The sequence below is a fragment of the Carassius auratus genome, chromosome 12 (genome assembly GCF_003368295.1).
Source record: "Carassius auratus strain Wakin chromosome 12, ASM336829v1, whole genome shotgun sequence".
NCBI classification, from domain to species: Eukaryota; Metazoa; Chordata; class Actinopteri; order Cypriniformes; family Cyprinidae; genus Carassius; species Carassius auratus.
In genome coordinates this window covers 4,135,379-4,150,137 of record NC_039254.1, presented here as the reverse complement: position 1 = coordinate 4,150,137, position 14,759 = coordinate 4,135,379, and the positions used below count along the sequence as shown (strand labels likewise).

The window sequence follows — 14,759 nt, the reverse complement described above, 5'->3', positions numbered from 1 at the left end:
GGTGTGTAATGAGTGTGTAAATCCATAGCAACCTGCTGTGATTCCTCATGCAGCAACACATTTGCTGCCCCCTGTGCTGAAGCGACCCATCGCATCTACCTGTGTGTGTGGCTCCACCCAAAAAAGAGGCAGAGACAAACAAACGGAAATAATCACAAACAAATCGCTAAGTGCAGGACTCCCCTGAGACTGGTGGAAAATAAATAGATGTGTTTCATAACTAATACACAAAGCATCTGCATTAGGTCCGAGGAACATAGAACACTAAAGCCCCTTTGATTTGGCTAAATGTGGAAGGGGATTACATAATGCGTTTTTTCTTCTTTATCTCCCTCTCCTAACATTTCCAATCTTTTCAAGCATCCACATCATGTCTCTTAGCATTATGACATGATCTTTCGGGTCTTTACCTAGCTTGTAGACAGATTATGCCCTCAAAACGTACTACATAATACATTACATCCCAATCCTTAAAAAGCATCGAATAACTTTCTCATTTCCACTCAAACACTAAAAGACAGGGTCACACACATATATAAACACATTTAAACATAAACACACAAACAAGGAACACTGTGGAGTCTCAGCTCTCTTCTCTGTTCCCAAAAGCCCCGTGGCAGCACTATGTGATTGTCAGTTCAGTCTCAGGGCAGATTTGCTGCTAGTCTCTGCAGCTCTTAAGCCTGGCCTGGTTTCCTCTCAGTACATCCTCAAAGAGCTCTGCGCTCGTGTGTTCCGACCTGCCTGCCCTTGCTTTTTTGCTCATTTCAACTCTCTCACTTTGTATCTCGAAAATAAAAAGCCAAAGAAAATGTTACATGCAGCAGTAGACAAGTCAACATATTGTTATTAAAAAAAAAATAAATAAATAATTCCAGCAACTCTCTTGTAAAACATAACAAATTAATTAATAACAAATCAATCTGTTGTTAGTCAAACTGTGTGTACATGGCATGATGCTCTTGAAAACTGATCTGATCTGAGTTTCATATTGTGTCTAATATATTGATATAAAAGCAAATGCACTGTGGCATGATTTTCAAACTGTTCAGTAGGGACTATAGTATGGATTTTATACAATATAACTTCATATCAAACATCTTTGAAACTAGTGTTGCTTTCGTCAACTAAAATTATGACTAAATATCGTGGTCAACGAACCTTTATCATGTGAAAACGAGATGAGACCCAACGTAAATGCTGGTCATGTGATGATGACTATAATTACCGTATTTTTCGGACTATAAGTCACACCTGAGTATAAGTCGCATCAGTCCAAAAATACGTCATGATGAGGAAAAAAACATATATAAGTCGCACTGGACTATAAGTCGCATTTATCTAGAACCAAGAACCAAGAGAAAACATTACCGTCTACAGCCACGAGAGGGCGATCTATGCTGCTCAGTGGTAGGCTACAGGTGCACTGAGCAGCATAGAGCGCCCTCTGGTGGCTGTAAACGGTAATGTTTTCTCTTGGTTCATTTCTCTTGGTTCATGTCAAATTAATTTTGATAAATAAGTCGCACCTGGCTGTAAGTCGCAGGACCAGCCAAACTATGAAAAAGTGTGACTTATAGTCCGGAAAATACGGTAAATGTATAATGCAATATTGTTGATGAAATAAAAACGAAACTAAATGTGGTTTACAAAATAAAAACTATGCTAAAATGTTTCTTCATTTTCATTGACCAAAACGAGACGAAACAAAATAGTCGCACTATTATTATTATGCAGTATTTCTGTTTCCTGTGTCTCACTTCAAGGGCTGCATCAGGTCGCACTGCGCAGACGCAACTGACATCACTTCCTCAAGCCTCACTTGCGGCATTATTTATAAGACGACAACAAACAAAGTTACGCAGGATTTATACTTTCGCCACACCTTCCCAAACCGACGAGGGTTTTATACTTGTTCGTTCGCTGTTGCACTATTCTATGAAACAACAAGGGAGCGACGAGGAGTAACTGTCGGGAATCACCGGTGAGAACTCATTTGCCAGTATTGCCAGTACAGGTCTTGTGATGAATGAGTTGATGAATTAATAAATTCTTTATGTACAAACTTAAAACATTCTTAAACTATTGGCTGTATTTCGCATCAAACACAAAACAGCTTTAAGCAAATAGTGTATAATTAATATCTAAATGAATTTGAATTCTATTTTATACAATAAAAATAAAACATACTTTAAATAAGAAGCCTTGGACAAATTCTGCAAACATTTTTTTTTTTTTTTTTTCAAAAAAACATTTTCCTTCAAAAAGCACCTGATGGAGTTTGAACGTCACATTAAACTGCTTCAGTTTCACACAAACGCCGGCACAAACGTGCATGTTCGGACGCGGAAAGTAAAAAAAAAAGCCATGCACTTTTATTTAAATTTATGTGTATGTACATTCAAATCAGAGTGTCTTCCGTGTCTGGAATGGATGTATTCTTGAGTCTATAAGGTAACAATAATATAATAAGATAACCTTGTTTAAAATGGGTTTGACTAAAAGAAAATTTTGGTTTTGTCTATACCACTACGTACTTGTACTATATTGAATGGTTTAAATAGAATGGCATTACTAAAAAGAGACTAAAATACAATTTTCATTTACTAAAACTAAACTAAAATGCCATCAGCTTTCATTGACTAAAACTAGACTAAACCAAAAAGAGTATGAATGTGACTAACTAAAATGACAGCTTCATACAAAGACTAGACTAAAACTAAAATTAAAACAGGCCGCCAAAAACAACACTATTTGAAACAATATGTATTATATAATATGACTCAGCTTGACTAAATATGACTAAAAATAGAGAGAATAAAAGGTGAATTAGCCATCTTTTTTAAATTAATAAAATTGACTTTATAGCATGTATTTGATACAAAATAACTTCCTGTAAAGCTGCTATGAAACAATTTATGTCTTCTGGAAAGCACTATACAAATCACTTGACTAAATATAGGGAATAGAATGCAAATGAGCGATCTTTTTTAAGCAAATAAATGCAAATTAAATTCAATTATTTAATTATCTTTGAAATAGATAATGAGTGAGGAAATGTCCTTCAAGCTGACAGATTTATCAAGCAGTGGTAAAACCTAACACTTGTCAGTATGGTGCCTGCTCTAGTTCAAGTCTGGCTTGCAACATGTCTTATTCTCTGTTCTAATTTCTGGCAGGGGTGGGGGGTGAAGATGAGGATGATAAAGATCATGAGGTCAAATCCAAGGGCACTAAATCACTAGGATACACGCAGGAAAGGCTGGAAAAGGCACATAAGTGATGATGTAAGTTGTGTGCCTAATAGTGCAGGAAGATGAGACTAGGCTTAAGCAGATTAAGCACAGACCCTGTTTCTTTCCAATCCACTATTAAATGGGCCTGAACCGAACTCCTACTCACAGCCTCTAAGAAAGACCCGTTCAGGGCTCTCAAACAGCACCGTATGGAAACACTTGGCCTTTAGCAGCACACTTCAAAGGAGTGAGGCTGAATTTAAGGGCTCCAGCTGAAAGAGAGGAGCTTAGCAGAGCTGAAGGAGTGAGAGGAAAGATGCTGGAGGATGACAGATTGCATTCTGGTGCTGGCGTATGCGCTTTTCTCTCCCCTTCCTTCTTTTATTTAATAGTGATGAATCGGCTACCCACTGAACAAGGAGCTCAGTGGATATGGGTTAGGAGCGGCAGTCTGTACTGCAGTTGCAGAGAGGGCATATGAGAAAATGTAAAATAAAAAAAGAAGAAAGAAGGGTAGGGTGATATAAAACAAATATATATATATATATATATATATATATATATATATATATATATATATATATATATATATATATATATATATAAAGACATAATAACAACAAAACTTTGTGCACTTATAAAATAAAGATAACAAACAAGGTGTGCTGTCTGCAGTCTTTGTCTGTGCTGATCTTCATTTACAAACGCATCAATAAAATGAACTGTAACTCGGTGAATACTCAACGAAGAGACATGAGATCATCTATAGAAAGCTTGACATGTCTATGACATGACATGCCGAAAACAAATATTCTGTGATAAAGTAATCCATATGAAAAACTTCCCTCTTCATTATCTTCTAATGTGACCACCATAATTCCTGACTAAATGTATTATCAAGTGAAACATTATCAAGTTTCAATAACAATATACACTACTATACCATTCACAAGCTTGATGTGAATAATATAAATGTAACAAATACATGTAAATGTAACAAATGTAACAAACAATGCTGTTCTTTCAATCTACCCCCCCCCCAAAACTAAAAAAATATTCTCAGCTCTTTTCAACATTAATAATAATAATAATGATAATAATAATAATAACAATAAATGTTTATTCTTATTTATTTATTTATTTATTGTAGAAAATCTGATTGTTAAAAGGATTTCTGAAGGATTGTGTGACTAGAGTAATGATGCAAAAAAAAATCTGTTTTTTTCCTAATAAACTGTTTAACTGCACTCGCAAGTGGATATTAAATTATGTTGTGGGATAATTAAATATATTCTAAATAAACTATAAATATAAAATTATATAGATTTATTTTGTCCTCACATTTTTTCTTGTAACTCCTCCCTCTCAGTGACACCTGACTGAAAGGCTCATTATGCAGCTCATTATACGGGCCTATGTCTTCTCAGGTGTAAATCACAATGATATTCATGATAGTTGACGCCCACTCGCATATGACTTTTGCCAACACAAAGTGTCTTAGAACTTTTTTTTTCAATATATTGTTTCCTGTGAGTGAGTAAACAAGATGATTTTCACATAATTTAGAAAGAAAAATTCTAGGCTACAAACTCCAGTTCTCAAAAGACCCGGGAACCATTGTTCTTTATGTGTTTTATGGCCTTATTCAAGTGATTTAACATTTTTAGTTTTTCACTAACTACGCATAACATTTTTTTCTCAAAAACACAATCATGTAAATACATGATACTTACATATTATTATAGCCCAGTTTGTGCTGATTATAGTGAGATTAGACTTTATTAATTTAGATGTGTATAAGAAACTGAAAAAAGCACAAATGTCAGGGCATGACAAAACTTCTCTAGGCCCCAAAAATACCCTTAGACTCCAGAGAGTTAATTCAATGGGATTCTTTTGTATTTCTAAGTAATTAATTGTGGAATTTACTTGTAATTACTGAAAATTGTTTCTATATTACATTTTCAATGTATTAAAACACTATTATTGATTAAATTTTTCCATTGGTGCATAGGGTCCAGAAAATGTATATAAAATGTAAATAAAGAAATAAAAATTCATAAGATGCATATTTTGGATATGATTGGTGCATATTTAAAAAACACTAAAATATTTACTGAAAAACTGGGTATAAACAATGGCTAAATTATTTTAACAAAATTTTTACTGTGATTTCATTAAATATTTGTAATGAAATTTGTAACAAATGATGGTGATAAAGCATTTCAGGTAAAATGCATAAATATCAAGATAAAAATATAAATAAAAAAAAAAGTGTTATTTATGCCTCAATAACTTCATGCAGAGTCCAACACAGCTACTGTAAATATGCAGCTTTCTGCAGTGTGGGCCCCAGCCATACATGATGAAAATATGGCCAGAATCTCACGCAAACGGAGACAACTTTAAGCACAGTGATAAATTACACTCTCCGTCAGCAGCCCTGCAGAGAGGGCTCTGATGAAGTCTGAGTAGGCGAGTGGCTGCGTGGAGCATTGAGTGTGGGTGTGTGTGTGTGTGTGTGTGAATCCCATGTGGGCAGGCTGGGATGACTCAGAGTGACAGATGCACACGCACCACAGTACCCCTACCCCTCCTGTCCAACACCAGTGACCAATCGATCATCCCCAACTCCTCAGAGGAAAATGAGTTTGCGGCACGATGCAGAGAAAGAAGAACGTCAAAGGTTAATTTAAACATACATACAAACTAAAATTCCATGACGCCAGTGAGTTTGATAAATTATGTATGTTTCCTGCACTGCTGCATCTTTAACACCACAACAAAAGAAGTCATATTTTACTGGAGAGTTTGCTGTGTGTATTGAAGGTAATTCAATAAAAAGACTATACTGAACTATACCGTCTTTCTTTTGCATTTTCCCCATTGACTGCCAGCAACAACCTGTAATGTAACCACAGTCCAATTCAAAAGCAATTAAGCAACTTGTATGACAGGCCATTCACAAAGGATGCATTTTAACTAGTGCTGTCAATCGATTAAAAAAAATTAACTAATTAATCGCAATTAAAAGACTGAAACTTTTTGGATATGTAAATGTAAAATGTAAATAATTAATGTAAACTCAAGACAAAGAAACTATTTAAATTCAAAATATGATTGTTTATTGGAATTTTTGTTTAACTTGTAACACAGATTTTCTCATGTAAACAACATACCTGCAATAAACCATCAATATCCTCCAAATTAACTGTTGGCTAGAAAGCCATATTTATTACAGAAATAAAAACACAGGCATGTAAGTACCATTTGAATTTCAAAACAATCAATGCCAATAAAATGCTGGTACGCTCATTTGGACATCTGTTTTAATAGAGGTTTTAATCCTTTACCTGCACTGCCGATTTTCAGAGCGCCCTTCACAATGCAAGCTTCCTAATTCATCCCACCCAGAGCAGTAACTACATTACCCATTCACCCTTAAGTTATACAAGTGAATAGCGCATGTGTCGCTTTTCCCACTGTTAAGTGTCAACAACTCAACGTGGCCGGAGAAGGTGTGTGAAACTCGTTGTGAGTTATACTAAAGCAAAATCTTGAGTATTTATTGTCTGATAAACATTAAAAACTGTCTGCGGAGGTTGAGTCGTCCTGCAGCCCCCGCTGGCTGTTCATTGGCTGCAGCATCTTTTTTCTAAGTTCTAAAAAAATACCGTAGACGGCAAGGCACAAATTTAGATATTCATTTATCTAATTAATCTATAGCCTATGCACAAAGACAATATGATCTTTTTGTCCCCTTTTTGTTTTAAAGCTTGATGAAGAGAGAGAGCGCAAGTTGCTGCAGCTGAGGAGGACAGTGATGCATGCGTACAGGGGTGATTGACAGTTCGCGGCACTGTGTACAAAAAATACTCCGCTACACAATTATTTCGTTATTTTCGTTTAAGCTTATTAACGTTAGCGTTACAGGAAGGTCTGATTTACGCACTGTTACAGTCATTGTTTTTTTTTTTTTTTTTTTTTTTTAAACAATGACATTTGAGTTCATGATTTTAATGTTGCTGTTTCTTGTGGCAGACTAAATGAAGAGTAATGTTTCTTGTGGCAGACTGAAGAGTAATCCGTTTTATACTGAAACTTTCCGTCTAAAAGTCCTTCCTTGGTCTTATCCATATTTCTTTGCACGTTGAACACACATAGGCCACAACTGGAAATAAAAAAAACTGCAACCGCGTTAATTGCGTTATTTTTTTTTAACGCGTTAAATATTTCAAATTAATCGAATGCGTTAACGCGCTAATTTTGACAGCACTAATTTTAACATAACAAAAAATATTCATTGCAAAAGAATGCAAATTGAAATGCAAGGTCTATAAGTATTATTTTTTTCAGTTGGACTAAATTTGAGTGCTGCATTTTTAGAATACAGTGTTGTAACAGTCGAATACAAATAGAAAATCAATAAAAATGCAGGAATGTAAAATGGTTTCTGTGTGAATGTCCACTAATTTGGTTCTGAATCAAAACAATACATTCCAACCAATGTAGCCCAATTCCTGAACAGTAGTTCAGAAAGATTTGTTTAAATTAGCCAAATACTTTAATGAACTCAATCTCAGACTTCTTATTAAATGAATATTTGTCACACTGGAATTCAAGTGTCATTATTTTTAGCAGTCTCTAAAATTTGTGTCAGTATTTTTACCGACACAAAAAGATATTTACTTATCTGAAACATTCACTCAGACAATAAATTCTAAACACTTGTTTATTTTAAAATCAACCAAATCATTTAAAAAAGTGAATCATAGACCAAACTGAATCAATTCATTCAAAAGTGTTAATTCTCTCACGACAGTTTTGACATGAATTTGGAATATTGTGTCTAAAATAAATACTTAATATTAACTTCTCACTGCAGAAAAATAAGTAAATAAATATAAAATCTAAAATGAAATCAAACATAAATAGATAAATAAAGTAATTAATTGTTTCATTAATTTGGCTATTTTATGTTACGGAAAAATTAGGCAAGCACAGCCTTTCAGTAATCATTAGAAGCTGCGGAGTGGACAGCTTCCAGAAGACAATTTGTTTGAAAGAGGCACTGAAAAATGAACAAAGCTGTGAGAAATGGGCCAACACAAGGACAAAACTGAGAGATAGGGTCTTTTTATGTCCTTCGGCTCTGAAGGGTCTCCAAGCATCTGCTACCTGATCAAGACTGCTGGCAACATTCTCATTTCTCTGATACTCTCACTCTCCTCAGCCCTCGAGGCAGTGATTAATATGACAGACATTCTGTTAGGTGGTTGTGTGTGTGATTAATTTTGTGGGAGTTGTAAAAAAAAGCGGTCCTAATAAACTCTTTTTTTCTTTGTAAAGTCATATCGAGTTCTCTTTCCCTCTCTCCCATTGTTTCATCCTCACGCCTGCACTATACTAACACCTCACCACTATGGAAACAAGCCAAGGCCAATATTACAGGCTTGTTAAGGGTTCTTTCAGAGGAGACAGAACTCCTACAGATATCATATTTGGTGGGAGTTTCAATATTTATAAAGGTGGTACATTCCATTCTCCCCACAGTCATGAACACAATGAGAAAGTTTTACACAGCTCTTACTCAGAAAGAACGAATATTGAAAGAGACCAAATAATCAGTATATTAATATATGCACTATATATAACACAATATACTGAAGACACAGCTAAATGTATTATTACAGGTTTATATTTGAATATTGTTTTAAATTCACTTAAATTAAAAGTTATAATAATTTTTATGCTCTATAACAGGTCTAAAAATGTTTAAAATGATGCCTTTCAATTATACTGTAATGTTTAATGGCATTAAGTTTCTCATTTTATTATCAGAAAAAATCCAAATAGATTATTTAAGAGGCATCAGTATCAGAATTGTTGGTGATATTTACCTTCATTCAAAGTACTTAGTAAATACGACATTTAACAAATATTTAAAATACACCATAGTTGTGTTGTTTCTACATTAATGCAGATTCTGTGTGAAAATATAGTTGTAATCTCAAATTTGAATGTTAGGTGCAGTGAATTGCAATAAAATACAGCAATGTGTGCTAAATATGAATTGTTTTGCTATCGATTGACTAATATAAAACTACATGAAATTCATGTTTATTACGTTACATTTTACAGATGTAAAGGCATATGACTGATGGTTAAATTTTCAGGGAAATTAAAATACTTAAGACAGATAAAACGAAACAAAATGTCCAAACATAATACATTACTGAAGCCTGTGTGGTAACAGCAAGAATGTTTTCATATGGCCAAAAAAAAAAAAAAATTCTGTTCCCCCAAAGAGTGCATAAATGTTTGACAAATCCTGACTTCCTAAAGTTAAATAAATCATGTCTTTATTATGAAACCAGTAGAGTGTTCCAGGAGGTTACAAGATGGTGACAACCAGCACACACATCCAGTCCTCCAGAGAGAAGTGTTCATCTACCACCAGCAGAACAACACAGGCCGTCAGGCACAACAGGGTAAGGGGCGACTGACAGGGAACGTGGTCTTATAATCTGGGTCACTGCACCTCTGCAGATGTGTGACAGGTGTGAGAGGAGAAGAGACAGGTTGCAGCCCCCTCTATAGGGTTACGGGGAGGTAAGACTGTCAGGACGGCTTCCTAAAACCAGGTCACCAGTCAAGCATAAAAGATGGCAGAGAGGGAAAGACTCAGGCAAATGATGGTCAGTTAGTAAAGGATGTCATGGGAATGTTCCACAAAAGAGCTTCTACAGGGTTTGAATGTTTTACGTGCACGTCCAAACACTGTGATATCTATCATCCATCGGCGAAGGACAATGGCATCGTCAATCGGCCCAACCCTATAGTCCACAAGTAATCCACACGACTCCAGTCCATCAATTAACTTATTGTGGAGCGAAAAAGTTTGAAACAAACATTGAAATCATTAAGTTAATGCTTTAACTTTAAACCATCGCTTCTGGATAAAATACAAGTCCTCTATATATAATAATGCTTCCTTCAGTGAATAAGTGTATCCTCTGTTGTCCTCTCACATCTAAATTCATCAACATGTTTGTTTCGAACAGTTTTGGGCTGTTTTCAATTGTAAACTTTGCTTGATCTTTGCATATTTCTCTCCTGATTCAGACGAGAGACTTTTTTTTTACTATATAAAGCGATATTATGGATAGAACACTCATATTTTAGCAGGAAGTCATGGTTTAGGAATTTGTTTTTTTACAAACACACAAACATTACTGTGATATTTTTCTAAGCTATTTGGACTCTCATTCTGACGGCACCCATTCACTTCAGAGGATCCACTGGTGAGCAAGTGATGTAATGCAAAATTTCTCCAAATCTGATAAAAAACAAACTCATCTACATCTTGGATGGCTTGAGGTTGATACAATTTTTTTTTTTTGGAGGGGGGTGCTATTACTTTAAGCATAAAAGCATTAGATATGTAATTTCACAGCCATGAAACTTGAATTCATCCAGTACTTAATCCCTTGAGATGTTTAAGGAATGAAGGGGGGAGGGGAAGTCATGGCCTAGTGGTTAGAGAGCATGACTCCTAACCCTAGGGTTGTGGGTTCGGGTCTTGGGCTGGCAATACCACGACTGAGGTGCCCTTGAGCAAGGCACCAAACCCCAACTGCTCCCTGGGCGCCCCAGCATAAATGGCTGCCCACTGCTCTGGGTGTGTGTTCACTGCACTTTGGATGGGTTAAATGCAGAGCATGAATTATGAGTATGGGTCACCATACTTGGCTGTATGTCATGTCACTTTTTATTTTTAATTTAGAGCAGTTTCTCCTGCCTACATCTGTACCCATGCTCTCTAGTCTCAGGTAAGGTTATGTAGCTATGTGACAGGAACAGTCAAGCTACAATGGCCCACTGGGACTCTTCCATGCGACTTCTAGTTCCCAGCCAGTCCATTAATCCCTACTGTAAACAAGCCAGTGCCTGCAGATGTTGCGTTGCCTCTAGCGCTTTGTACACTGCAACTTCAACTTCAGGAAATCATGGCCCGCCTGGCTTGTCACATTAAAGAAACACTTCAGCTTCATGCTAGATATCTGTCCTGCTCCAGACAGATACTGACGTTAAATACAGGTAGACCTTTCAACGAACACACTCCAGACATATGGCAGTGCAGGTGAACTATTTATGGTTTATTTATGTTTTTTGTTTTTTTTAACAGCTGTCTTTACACTTTTTGTGAGTCAGATAACGACGTAGCGGTTATTACATCACACGGCTACACACTAGACTATAACTGCTGTGCTGTTCCAGTCTCTTCCGGCATACACTGAAAGTGCTGCAACATCACAGACACACAAAGATTAAAATGGTTCTTTTGGTTTAATAAGTTACTAATCTTATGTCAAGCAATAAACAACTATTCAGAACAACATAGTGCCATATGACACCCCAGTTTTGTATATTTTCATGCACTGAGCAAATTTGCTCATGAATACATTCAATGTTTATCATGCTGCTGCATCCTGTATCATAGTATATAGTGCAAAGTAAGCAGCATGGTAGTCTTGTAGACTGAGCACAGTTAATTTTGGGGTTACCCAAGGTAATACTTGTGCATAGAAGGGAAAAAGCATATCCAGTCATTGTTTACTGGTATTTTTTAGCTTTGTGTGTCTTACATAAAGTGCATAAATTAGCATAAATGAATATGGAAACATATTTATCCTTGAGCCAACATTCCCCAAAAGGTTTACATGAATGTAATGCTTGTCTTTCTCAATTAAAACTCATCAGGACGGGATGTTTCGTTGCCGCTGGACTACTTTACAAATTATTCATCTTATCATACTAAACAACTATTACTATATGAACATAACAAGAAAGATATTAAAGTAGCAAAAATATCAAATGAATGAAAAAGGCAATAAAAAGAGGAGAAAATGACGGAATGGAAGCTAGAATGGAAGGATGGAAATGAAATGGAGAGGAAACCAGATGGAAGTAATGAAGGAAAGAAGGGATTATCAAGGAAGAATTGACAGAAATGAAGGGAATGAAAGTAAGAGGGAAAAAGGAAAGAGAGAAGAAATTAATGAAAATGAAAGGAAAAGAGGAAGGACGAAAATGAAAGAAAAATGAATAAAATAAATAAGGAATGAAAGAAGTAAAAAAAGGATAGAAAATCGAGGAAGAAATGAATGATGGAAGGATAGAAATGAAAAGGAAAGTGAAATTAGGAGGGAAGTAAAGAAGGAAAAAATGGACAATGAAGGAAGAATGAAAGGAAGGAAGAAGTGAAACTAAAGGGGAAGGAGGAAGGAAGGAGAGAAAGATAAGAAAAGGAGTAGATGAAAATAAAAGTACAAAAAAGGAAAGAATAAAAAAGGAGTAAGTAAGGATGTGAGAAAAGGACAGAAAAAAAGAATAAAGGAACGATTTAGAAACTAAAAGAAGAGAAAAAAAACTAAGGAGGTAAAGAAAGAGGAAGGAAAGAAAGAAAGAAATCAAAAAAGAAAGAAAGAAAGAAGGAAAGAAAGAAAGAAGCCACTCTACCCTGCAGTTTGAGTAATAAAACAGATATTGTGATTATGCAAATGAGCCATTGTGAGGAGTAAAAGAAACATTGGCATGCCTCATTAGCTCCTCTCTGTCTTTCTTCACCATTATTTCTTTTTCATCTCAAGGTATTTCTATCAGTAATGATTGCGTTCACAGCTGGTATGAGGGAAGACAGCTGAAAAATTGCTTTTTAAGTGCCGTAATCACCATAAAATCTAGATTTGATCAAGTTGGCTGGCAGAGGAAATAAATTAATGAGGGAAGGGAGGCCACGTGACCCGGTCCAGGGGGGAGACAAAGGTGGCGTGGCGTGGACCGGGATAATTACCGGCAGCAGTCGCGGCCCGGCTTCAGTCAAGGACACGGGCTGTTTATTCAAATGAGCTCTGATAAGGCTTAATGTGGACAGCGGCTTATTGCTCTCGTCCTAATGAGAAAAATCACAACGCTCTCAGAACAGGTGCTCCAATAGACAAGCAACACACACAGTGCAGTGTAAATCAGCAATAATGGCAGCTGAATAAGGAAAAAAGAGATAAAAACCGGGGACAAATGCCATGATATGCTAACAGGACAGGCGATGCTGGAGGCTGTTTTCAGGCTTAACATATGCTTCTTTATGGTTCCACATCTATCCATTTAATACTAAAACAAACAGGTTGTCTATATGAATACAGACAGAATAACTTCTGTATTGTTAACCTCTCTGATGGGAGATTTTACAAAACAGCTGCAATTTGTGCTTCGAATTGACAAGATATATCGCAATTTCTACAAATAATAGCTGATGCCAAAAAAGGTAGCATTTTGTCTTCATTCTCTCACTATTTTGTAATTGATACTGTCAGTTAGACATTTCTTTTCAATGTTTTTATAGCTTATGCTCACCTAGACAGCATTTATTTGATAACATACAGTAATGAAAAATGAACACAATTTAAAATAACTTTTCCATTGTTTATTCCTGTGATTGCAAAGCTGAATTCTAGCAGCCATTTCTCCAGTCTTCAGTGTCAAATGATCCTCCAGAAACCATTCTAATGTGCAGATTTGCTGCCAAAGAAACAGTTCTTATTATTATTGTTGAAAACCATTAATATTTTTGTGAAAACTATGATACTGTACATTATTATTTTCTTTCATAAATAGAAAGTTCAAAAGAACAGCATGTATCTAATACCGAAATGTGTGTAATAATGTACCAGTCTTTACTTTTTCCTTTGATCAGTTTAATGCATCTCTGTTGAATTTATGTATTTATTTAGCTCGAGGTGGCACAATGTAACTTTAATAACATTTAAACACATTATCTGTCTGACAGACTGTAAAAAATCTTGAAAAGTACTTTTAGGAAAAGGCACCCACTTCACAGAATGACCTTGCAGTAGTTTAGGTACTTATGCAGACATTTTAAAATGAGATATGATTAGACTCTTCATGAATAGAAAAAAAAAAAATGAGATATGATTAGACACTTCATAATAAGTACATGATTAAAAAGTGTATTAATTATTTCAGCAAGGTTATCTCAGGAAACCGTAAAGTAAGCCCTGGGCTTTCAACTGAAGCTCTTCCAGATTTCAGAGCAAAAAAAAAAACTTGCTAAATTAAGAGCCTTTCGTGTTACTTAAGACGCAGTGGGATGGGAATGTGCATGAAGGGGGAAATTTAGAACTCAACTTCCAAGCTTAAATTAAACTCCTAATCTCTGGAGGAGTCTGATGAGACCCTTTCCAAACTGATATTAGGTAGAGCTTCGTAGTTCTCGGAGCAAACTGCCTTCCAATACAGCAGACTTAAAGAACTAGTTCACCCATAAATGAACTCACCCTCATGTTGTCCCAAACCTGACTCTATCTTCAGCATAACACATAACACTAGGGGCCAATGTTATTTCTGACCTCAAACATCTTCACATTTTTTTTTTTTAAATCATCTTTTCTGTTCCACTTAAAGGGACAGATTACCCAAAAATGAAAATTCTGTTATTATTCA

General features: G+C 35.6%; 1 protein-coding gene across 7 annotated transcripts in view; it reads right to left on the bottom strand.

Annotated features, from left to right (window-relative positions):
* Nucleotides 1–14,759, bottom strand: part of LOC113111542 (inactive ubiquitin carboxyl-terminal hydrolase 54-like) — a 106,472-nt gene that overhangs the window by 47,855 nt on the left and 43,858 nt on the right. The gene's annotated exons all lie outside the window — the stretch shown is intronic.